The following is a 12,137-nucleotide window of genomic DNA, read 5'->3' as shown; positions in this document are numbered from 1 at the left end:
ACCAAAACTAAAAGTATTCACTCACCTGCTCACTCATCTGTATAAAACAACCCAGAAAATTGGGTCTGGTTCTCTACTCAATATTTCACTCGGGGAAATATTGGCAGATTCCGGAAGATTCTGGTAGTCTGTGGTTGTGAGATCAAGTGTGACATCACACGTAAGTTCTTTCTCTGAGGTGTTTGTTGTGAGATCAAAGGTAGTTTGGAATCTTGATGTGTGTGGTGCTCAAAATTGTGATTCGAAGCAGCCACATACAATACTACCAAACCTGTTAAATCAGGTGTGTCCAAACTACGGCTCGGGGGCCATTTGCAGCCCGCTGTCCATTTTTCAGTGGCCCACGACATATGCTAAAAAATGGCATTTCACTCAGTTAAAATGAATTAACAAAAACAAAAATGTTTGGAGATAGTCAAAGTAAGAAGGGAGGGTGTCGAACACAGGTGCCATAACGAAATAACTAAAACTAAAATTACAATTTTTTTGTTAAAATATTTAAAAAAAAAAAAAAAGTTTTTTAAAAAAAATCAAAACTAACAAACTACATTTTATGTTTACAAAACTAACTAAATCTAACTAATTATAGCAAACTTGTCCTTCCTTTTAGTCTTTGGTAATTAATTTAATGCATGAGCCTTTGGGGATGATTTCAAATGTGATTTTTAGTAGATATATTTTTTGATAAAAAACGGAATAATGACGATTGAAAGTTTGTCACACAGAAGTGACGTCATCTAGCAGCAGGCAATAGAAAAGCACCTTCAGATGACGTTGCCCACGTTTATTTTTTTAAATATTGCGCACAAGTAATACACATTAAAAAAAACAAACTAAAACTAATACTGAAACTAACAAAACTAAAACTAAGCATTTATTAGAGCACTAAAACTAATAAAAACTAAAGAACCACCCTGAAAAATAATTAAAACTAACTAAATTTAAAAAACAAAACTCAGAACGGAATAAAAACTATCCATCCATCCATTTTCTTGACCGCTTATTCCTCACAAGGGTCGCGGGGGCTGCTGGCGCCTATCTCAGCTGGCTCTGGGCAGTAGGCGGGGGACACCCTGGACTGGTTGCCAACCAATCGCAGGGTACACAGAGACGAACAACCATCCACACTCACACCTACGGACAATTCGGAGCACCCAATTAACCTGCCATGCATGTCTTTGGAATGTGGGAGGAGACCAGAGTACCCGGAGAAAACCCACGCGGGCACGGGGAGAACATGCAAACTCCACCCAAGAAGGTCCGAGCCTGGACTCGAACCGGAGACCTCAGAACTGGGAAGCGGACGTGCTAACCACTCGATCACCGTGCCGCCCGGAATAAAAACTAAAATATAAAATTCCAAAACTATAATATATAATATAATAAAAACACCAGCACACGTGTAATCAGCGAGCATTCACACAATTTCTTCCATCAAAAAAAAGAAGAAGAAGAAAAAAAAAGACGTCAGATGACTTGTTTTCCTGCCAAATGCAACAAACAAAAAGGTCTTTGTCTTGGTGTCATGAGGATGCATGTGTTGAGTTGTCCTCAGCACTGTGTCATTTGGTAAACTCAAGATTATGACTCAACCTGTTGAAGAGGATGGAAATGAAATGAGTATTGCTGACTCGGAAGATTAAATAAAAGTTAATTGAATCAATACAAGTTTCCCTTTTTTTCATTGAATTCAATACGGGGATAAATAAATTAGATTCTCCACAACATTTAAATGTATTTAGCTGCACCTTTTCTCATTTGACTTGTCAACAAATTAGGTTTTGCAATCTTGTGACAATTTCTCTGGCTCTGAGCGTGCGCAGAGCGGTAAAGTCAGATCTGAGCGCAACATCCACACCACGTGGCTCCTTGTGTCTTATCTGCAAACTGCAGCCCTCTGTTGAAAAGGAGACAACGGGGAGAAAGAACAGTGAGACAGTGCCGTTGCTTATCCCAGTGTTGGAGAGCCTCCAAGTCTGTGGCGCGCAGCCATGTGAGTGTTTGACCTCTGCTTGACCTCGTTATAGGCGCCTGCTCGCAATGAGCATATCATTCACGTAATGTGAATAACATTTCATAGCAGATTTATATTTGCTTGATACAGAACTTCGATGATGGAACATAATCCATTCCTTGATGCTTCAAATGTTTTATTTTCGTGTCATGTGTTTATCAACATAACCACCATTGAAGTTGTGTAAGGTGAACTCAAGAGATTTGTTTTTGAGTACAATATACAGCTCTGGAGATAACTTGAAAAATATGTAAAGATTGAGAACAATTTGGTATAATTGTTGAGAAAAAAAACAAAAACGAATGAAACTTTTTCACCATTTAAGTTTTCCTGATTTTTGATTCAGAGCTTAAGTCGTTTTCTACATAAGACGTGAGATATATTCATTTCATCAGTGGTGTAAGTAACTTAGTTATTTTTTGGCCCATTTCCAGTAAGCTACATTTAACATTTAGCTAGCTAGCTATGCCCTGCACCCCCCTAATAATGCATCTTCCCTTGATACTGCAACTTACAGTACATTTAACACTCCCAAGTGTTATTTTATGTTAGACTACTATAATATGTTGGAACAGAAAGCATTCTTCCCAATGTTAACTAATACGAAGTTGGTCTATGTACTAATTAAAGTAACTTTCCTAGCTTGAATGTTGTCTGCCGCCATGTTATCAGTTTACGGTTGATTTTCCCTTAAGCAAGACAGTTGTAATGTCCTAGAATTCAATTTTTTTATTTGGGGACTTTTAGCAGATATGAGATTAAAATAGATTCATTAATTAAAAATCCTGTAATTAATTAGATTAAAATTTTTAATCACCTGACAGCACTAGTTCAAACTAACCTTTAGATAACTAAATACGGACGTTGAAAAAAATGACCATGTATAGTAAGGCATCTTTAAAAAGATGGCCATGTATTGTACGGCTCTTTTTTTTTTTTTTTTAATATATGTATACATACATCTATTTATATATATATATATATATATATATATATATATATATATATATATATATATATATATATATATATATATATATATATATATCTGCGATTGGTTGGCAACCAGTCCAGGGTGTCCCCTGCCTACTGCCCAGAGCCAGCTGAGATAGGCGCCAGCAGCCCCCGCGACCCTTGTGAGGAGTAAGCGGTCAAGAAAATGGATGGATGGATATAAATATACATATATATATATATATATATATATATATATATATATATATATATATATATATATATATATATATATATATATATATATATATATATATATATATATGTATATATAAACCGACCATGTATGGCAAGGCATGTTTTTTTTTTTTTTTTTTTAACATTTGGTGTTAGCTGGGTAGCCCGATATATACAATAGGCAACACAAGTTGTGTTGAGCTAACAGCTCTTAAATCTCTCCCACCCTATTTTTTGTCATCCAGTAATTATTCTCTTTTTTTTTTTTGACACTTCTCAGTTTAAATCTTTTGAATTAGCTGGAATGTAAACTCATTGCAACTCATGTTCAAAATATCCAGGTCAGATTGCAAGCTGTGCCCTGTCCAGCAACTTTTTCATCTCTCGCTCTCACACACATACACACCCTTGTGTCCTTCTCCTTCAGCGCAGTGTATCATTGCCGCTTGGCTGGCCTTTGTATAAACCCTCAGTCTGCCCAGCAGCCCTGCTTACGCTCACCCTCTGCCTTGGCCTTCCCATGGCTCAGCGAGCCCCCGGAAAGTTTTCCTCACTTAGAGCGCTGGCACCGGGATCTGAATCCATGCATGTGTTTATGGATCTCTGACAAATTCCTTCCTCCTCACTCCCTCTCTTGAGTTGCAGACTTGACATGCGAGCATTATATTTAATCCCTCATTCTCAGTGCACGCAGAGGCCGTGTGGTGGAGCCGCTATGATGGGTCTTGGAACTGGAGCTGTGCCTTCTGTGGTGGCTGCTGCACCATTATGGATGTAACCAGGCAGCGCTGTTCACATTTGTCATGCGGTGGAGTTATGGGATGTATGGTAGAGCTGTAATTTCTTAAGGCATGACTTTGCCTGGATCATTGGTTTAGACCAGGCAAGCTTTGGGTCAGGGCAAGCTTTTGTTGAGTCATTGCAAGTAATTCCACACTAGCAACCTTAACTACCAACGTGGCTGTGTAAAATGATCATGCTCATTATAAACAAACGCACACGTCTAGCATTGGTGACTCAGCGATTCTGACAAACATTGCTTTCCCTGGGAGTTCTAAACCAAAGCATGTCACATTTTAATAGTGCTTACTTGAAAAAGAGCTTTAACAAGAAAAGGAACCGGAAAATCTGTTCTACCCCCAACCCCCAAGTTCTGGTAAAAAAAACTGGCAGCGGCAGAATTAAAGGGGTCCAACAGAAACTGTGGTTTTGTTTCTCAGCAGTGTGATTCAGCCAAAGATGACCACAAAGGAACCTAGAGCTATTTCATTCATCCCCCAGGGTCGCCTCAATAATGGAAGCTGGAGAAGGGAGAGTTGAACCACATTTCTGATGTCACATGAACCCGTCAGTGTTTCACAGTGACTCGTGCTGCTTGTCATCATCAGAGGGCACCCGATATTTGACCTCTGCCCACTTAAGTTGGGGTTGATTCACTTGTTATGTTAATTCTCCTGCAAGTCTGACTGTTAGTCACATTTATCCTGTTGACATGCTTTTACTATTGTCTGGTAACAACCACATGTGCACATGTGTCTGTATTGGGATATATTCTGCTGATTGGGCTTTTTTGGCCAGATGCAGAATGTGTGAGGGTGGATGTTAGCTCCATTAATGATGTGTAAATGCATACTGGAAGGAAATTAAATATACCTAAATAAAGACATTTTATTAGATACATGTTTACTTTGAATAGACATATTAGTTACTATTAGCGTTGTTCCGATGCCGATACTGGTATCGGCAACGGTGCCGATACTGCATTAAAACAGTGGTATCGGTATCGGTGACTACTCACAAGTAACATGCCGATACCATTAATTCCAACGCTAATATATAATTTTGGATGCAGCATCTTGTGTCTTGCTCGTACACGACATTCACTGATATGTGACATGTTCACTGCATGCCGATCTAAGATATCCTATTGGCCCTTGAATGCTCTGAACCAATGGCAGGACAGCTTTTTTATGTTGAGAAAAAAAAAAACCCTTAAGTATCGGTATGGTATCAGTATCGGCTGATACTGCAAAGCTGGGTATCGGTATCGGTATCGGGAGCCAAATAATGGTATCGGAACAACACTAGTTACTATTACATTTAGCAATACTTTTAATTTTATCACAGCTTCTTGTAATCTAGATTTCATTCATACTCATTGAGTCCAAATAAAAATTTCAAACCGATCCAATCATGATTTGATGTGGTATTCAATCGACCCTAAAAATTTGGTCAAATGAATAACCCCAAAAATGGGTTGGTTTTTGGGTTATTAGTTTAATTTGACCCAACTTTTTGTCTTAAATAACTCGGGTCAGTTCATTTTTGACCGAGTTCAATTGGGTTATTCAATTAACCAAAAAGTTTGGTAAAATGAATACCCCCACAAAACAACCCCCAAATTGGGCTGCTTTGTGGGTTATTAATTTAATTTGTGGCAGTAGCGATTTGAAATTTTACATCTTCCGTATAGCCGCTTTAAAACAAACTAGGGGTTCAGTCTTTATGTGCTAAATTACAGCATATGGAGAAATTATGAGGGCATTGTGTTGGTATACCTACAGGAACTGAAAATGGAAGAAAATATAAACTATATGTACAAAAATCTGCATTGGTCCAACTTTGGTCAACCATTTTTTTTTTCCATTCAATTGTCTGCCACATGACGTCCCACATGCAGCTGCCGCCATGATGTCCACTGCTCTGCTTGAATGGATACAGACATTTTACTCTCTGTTTAATGTATATTTGTAGAGGGAGCTGTGTAGTCTACCGTACAAACTTTGCCTGCATGTGCGGGTTTTATATGGTTACCATCCAGTAGAAAGAATCGGATCCTCACACTGCTTGAAGGAATTTTTGCAAGGTGAAACAATTTGGAGTAAAGTATCAACTTTTTAGCCAGGCTGTGCAAAACGAGACCCAAAAGCCAAATCTCCTGGTTGTCCCATCGGGAACATTTTAAGAACGTGCTGTACTTGGGTGTGATGCTGGAGGAAAGCAGAGAGTCACTGAGTCTTGACTCTGTGGTCAGCAGTACTGCGAGGCCTACAACAGGAAATGACAGAACTCTGCAGAGTGGCTAAAAATAATGGCCGTTGTTAAGAGAGAATAGCGCCAGGGAGGCCGTGGAGAACAGCAAATATTATTGCAATTAAACCACAGCCCTAAAAACTGTGGCTGTTATTTGAAAAGAAAAGAAGGGTTGGTTGCAAGAAGGAAGAAAAAAGTGGAGAAAATGTGGCGTGGTGAAAATCTTGCCAATGGAGTGAAATGCGGGGTGGGGGTGATGGGGTAAGATTCCAGAAGTTATGGTGCAGCGCTTGGGCGTTTCCACCCTGACATTACATTTGCGAACAAAAGCTGAAAAGAAGGAGGGGGGGGGTGCTGAGGGCTGTAACTTTGGAGCACAAACTGACACCAATGCCACTCCACTTCACCTCCCCCTTTTCAGTCACACGCACACACTGGCGCGCTCCACACAACCTGGCACTCAGCAGCGCCGAGCTAAGAATGGAGCACTCCTTCAGCTCTGCTCACGCAATGTGGTGTGCTGAAATTTCCTGCTCTAAAAAAGCTATTGGGAAGATACCCATTAAAATGTGTGAGGGAAGAGGAAAGAGACGAGTGTTTGCCAAGCAACTGCACACACGCGGAATGATGAAGAAAAGGAGTGGATGGAAATTAGTTTAGTTGAGGAAAGTTAAAGAAAGAAAAGCACAAGAGTGGGAGTGCGTGCTTTCCGTTGCTAAAATGCCACCCATTTTCAAGAGGAAAAAAAAATAAAAGCACCTTGGCTTTATTTGCGTTCCCTTTCTTCAAATTCTGTTTTCAGTTAGCGCCCGGCAGAGCTCCCCCGAACTCTTGACTTTCCCAAACCAAAAGCTATTTCCTGATTCACTCACGCTCTCATATAATTATTCTTCTAGGCAGTTCTCTTTTTCAGCCTCTTTTCTTCCAGCACTGCCCATTCTGGACTAAGGGTGACATCACAGTCTGAATGGGGCAGCCTGATCCAGTATGCTCACAATAGGTCAGAGGTCATAAGTGCTCCTAATTTTCACACATATTTAAAGTCCTGTGTGTGCAACATTCACATGAAGATAGTTTTGTTAAAAACATTGCAATGGAATATTTATACCACGAGCCAGTGAATGACATCATTTAGAGAGCCTGTAAACTGAAAATCAGTTGAGAATTTGTGTGAGAGAGTCAGTGCTACATTGACTGTAATGTTATAAGTACTCGAGTAGCCCTGCCCCAAGATGGCTGCCCTGTGACAACGTAACTTCACATTGGCTCACAGCGGGCATGAGCCATTCTGTCTATGACTTTTTGGGCGTGGCTTATACAGTGTCAACATTTCAGCACCTTAAGTCACATGAGCGGTTATCCAGTGCTGGAGTTAGCTCGCAAGCACACCAGAATTATAATCATTTTGTAATTTTCATGATAGTTGGTTTTATTTAGTTTTTGAGTTTTGGTTTAGAAATAGATATAGTTTTCATTAGTTTTCAGAATGAATTTGTTTTAGTTTAGTCTTTTTTTTAATGTGTCATTTTGGTTTAGTTGTTATTTGTTTTAGTATTGGTTTTAGGAAAGCACTTGCACCTTGCGACACTTTTCAGGTTAAGTGCCATCCGAGCCATAAAACATGCGAGCTTGTAAATTTTGGGGTTGACTTCTCCTTTAACTCAAATAACCTTGATGCTAACATCTTGATAATACAGCTTCTCTCTCAGAAGTAAATGAGCTCTTACCTGCCGGTTGAGCGAAATTGGGGCAGGGTTTTTACTTTCTGGACCTGGCACTGGCATCTAATTTAGAGTACCTCGTTGTTGGCTGTAAGTGCCCACACGGCGGACAGGGAAAGATGGAAGTGCGAGAAAACTGGGCAGAAAAATAACCCAGCCTGTTTTAGCTACTCAACCAGCAGTTAAGAGCTCATTTACCCGCTGGTTGCGAAAGGCACCTGTGTGTATCGCCAACTCTCTGGCAGGGTTTTCACTTTCTGGACCTGGATTTGACACCGGCTCAAGCATGTAGTTTTGTGTAGGCCTAGGCAAGATGCAAGATTTCAGTATTACTATATATTTATATAGTATTATAGTCAGTGTCGCAGATTAATGTAATGTGATTACTGATTACTCCTCAAAAAAGTAATCTCGTTACTTTACTGATTACGTTATTGTCAAAGTAACTAAGTTACTCAAAAAGTAACTTATCAGTTAATTTTTAGTACCAATTTCCCCCCTTTGCTGCCTTAACATAAAAATGACAACCGGTTACATAAATAAAACTTATAAAAATGCATGAACTTGAAACATGAACATGTTTCTTTGTTTCTGTTTCTCTGGTTTTACAATACATAAACCCGTTGCGTCTTTCAGCTGAGAAAACGTGACATGCGACGTGACGTCACTCCCAAACGCAAGAGAAACAGTTTCTCCTCGAAATTATCTTCGAAATGGACAACAACATTTTGCATTCTACATACATTATGAGATAATAAAAAAAAATAGTAACGTAGAGCCACTTAGGAAAGTAACTTTAATCAGATTACTGGTTTGGTAAAATGAACGCGTTAGATTGCTCATTATTGAAAGAAAGTAATCAGATTACAGTAACACGTTACTTAGTAACGCGTTAGTGACAACACTGATTATAGTAATATTAATACGTATTTGTTATACTATAACAAATAAGAATATTTTGGAATGTGCCTTTAAATATCTTGCTTAGAGCTTACTACCACATAGCATTAATTATGTATTTTCTCCATTCAACAAACCTGCACACGTTCTCAAAGCTCTCTCTCTCTCTCTCTCTCTCTCTCTCTCTCTCTCTCTCTCTCTCTCTCTCTCTCTCTCTCTCTCTCTCTCTCTCTCTCTCTCTCTCTCTCTCTCTTTCTGGGGATGGTGGTGTAAGCTGTGTGGAACTGTGTTGACACTCGACTCTTCCCCTCCCATCTGTGTGCTTCTGTCCCCATTCCAGCTGTTCTGGGTGTGGCTGCTGCTGGCACCATCAGGAACTTGGGCTTTGGGTCTACGAGAGAGAAGGAGTTTTCTGCAAAAATGAGATATGAAGATTTATCTCTTGATATGTTTCACAACTCCAAATCAGAAAGAAGAGCAATGGTGCACTAATTTTACGTATCTTTTGCTGGCACAAGACCTGCAACTTTTCTTACATTTGGCTCTGAATCGCTTACAATAATTAAACAGTGTATAGCTTGGATTGTAAACTATTTAAATATCTTTAGCATTGGATTATGCACCATTTATTTGAGAATTTGAGATACAATCTTTTGTTAGTTCATTATTGTATTTATTTTGAGTTACTTCAAAATGGAAAAAATATTTTTATTGTTTTGAATGAAAATGTTATTTTGTTTTGAATATTATATTGTTATCGCATGTGGCCCGATCAACCTGTATAAACAAACCTTTGACTCATTTTTGTGGCCCTTTCTGATTTGTATCTGACGTCCCCTGAAATAACCCCTCACACTCACTTTAACACCTAAACTATGTGCAAATTAGTCTTCGGGGAACTTAAGCTGGCGTACCCAGAAAAGGTGCGATCTCCACACAGTGCTAAACCCTCTCCTATTATGATCACCCCATTTGGACCAATCACCTGTTAAACAGTTGAGTGATGCTATGCGAGACAGTTAAATTAAGGTACAGCTTTTACAGCCTCACTAATCAGTCTTCTATAGCAACAATGGGCCCGTGACAATTGAAGTGAGGTATAATGTGACAAACCCATTGAGAATTGTCACCCAACTCCCTGGGAGCCTTTCATCATTTCATGTTATTGTTTTAGTCATGTGCATTTACAACATTAAAATGTTCGCTCGCATTATCTCGTGACCTCGGCAGGCAATGTGAAATATTGCGCAATCAATGGAAAATCGCTGCCAGACCAACCAGATGCCGTAGCCAACACTAAACCTCTTGACTGTGAGTGAATCATTAAATCATTGAGCAAGAAATTTTGAAACAAAATGAATGAAATATGAATTTAATTCAGAATGTTTTTGGCCTAGCACTACAGTGGTTTGTGGTTAGCATGTCTGTCACACAGTTATGAATTTATGATGGGGTTCGAATCTTGACTCCGGCCTTATCCCTGTGCTTGTATATATATATATATATATATATATATATATATATATATATATATATATATATATATATATATATATATGCCTTACTATGGGGAAGGCAGGAAGTGTTTGGTCGGTGTTGGATTTCACTTTGATTTATCTTTCTTTTCTTTTTACCTTTTCTGATCTTTTCTCTGGTCTCCTGACCATTTGAACCTCACGACTCTGGCGAGACTCTGAAGTACCTGGTTAAGGTGAAGGGTAATGGGATTTTTCTGAGGTTTTAGGTGAATTAATGAGTATAAATTTACACATATTTGCACGCACACGCACGCACACACACACGCACGCACCCCAACGCATGCACACATATACGTTAAAAAAAAAAAAAAAAAAAAAAAGAGCAATGATGATAAGACGTTGAATCGGTAAGACTACCGAATGAACAATTCTGAGCTCTCATGAAAAAAAAATAAAAAATGCAAATGAATGGTGCTTAGCAAAGACACCTTCGGCTACTGTAACCATTCTTGGTTGTTTAATTTCACACTCGATGGATGGTGCAGACACTTTAAAGACTCAACTATCTACAGTCTCCAATGAACAATTGCTTGGACCAGTTTTTGTGATGCCCACATGAAAATGCTACAAGGTCTGCCCATCAACACTCAAGAGGCTCTCGATTTAACATGTCGCATCGAGTTAAAAACATGTCGGGGTTGAAATGTTGGAGTACATAATACATGTCGGGGTTTTCCCTGAGAGCTTTGTGGTAGATTTTTGGCACACTGACTTTGTGGAGTCTTTACACACTTAGCACTGCAGGCCTCAAGGAAAGACGCGATGTCAAAAATGTCTAATTATAACTAATATCCCATGGAAAAACAATTGTTTCATTTGTTCAAGGATAATTGAATGTAAGATGCAATTATGGTTTATTAGGTCGCCAATTTGGAACCTGAGAGAAGACAGAGTAAAGAACAAAAGATGATGACTATACATTGGCACTGTCGTGCTGCTTCGGGCTCTTTCCTGCAGTAGCACATACGTTGTAAGTCGGGATGGCAGGGACGAGCTCACGGAGCGCCTTTGAGGATCACAGGCGGCCGATGAAGCCAATAAAAGGCTGCCGGGAAGGAAAGGAGACACCACCAAGGGAGTCTGGGGCAGGAGGCATCCAGACGACAGCTCTGCAAATCCATGGGCCCTCTCTGCCAAACAGCTGAACCTCGAAAACCTCTTGCAGGGCATGTTGCCACATGCTAGCATTATCTACAGTATGTCATTCTGTGATGAAGCTGACATTTTCATGGAAGTGCAACACAGACCTTTGTACTTCCATTTCATTAATGATATCGCCAGAATTGTGTTGCTTAAACTATTTGCGGTTATACTGTTCAATCAAAGATGGATTATTATAGTCAGACATCTTTACAGTTCATATGAAAATGTGTCACAACAGTCTAAACGTCTACCTCTTTTATGTTTGTATCCTTGAAAGATGAGAGCTCCGTGGCACAGACGACACAAAAGCAGCGTGGCAGGCATATGATCAGTGAGAAGGGAGGCTGCATACCTCACCATCTGCTGAGTCATAACCGCTGAAATGGTTCCCTTTTGACCCTGAAGACTGATCCAGTGCTCAAAGAGACAGCCACTTTCACCCTATAACATTTTAGCAGTCAGTCAAAGTCAAGAAAGAATAAAAATCTTTTCTATTAGACACAAGACATAAAATTACAATGGCGTATTAAGGCCATGTATAAATATATATAAATATTTAGAGGGGGGGTAATATTCTAAGAAAATACAAATCTACGA

Source organism: Festucalex cinctus, chromosome 14 (genome assembly GCF_051991245.1).
Source record: "Festucalex cinctus isolate MCC-2025b chromosome 14, RoL_Fcin_1.0, whole genome shotgun sequence".
Classification (NCBI taxonomy): Eukaryota; Metazoa; Chordata; class Actinopteri; order Syngnathiformes; family Syngnathidae; genus Festucalex; species Festucalex cinctus.
Note: the sequence above shows the minus strand (reverse complement) of the source record.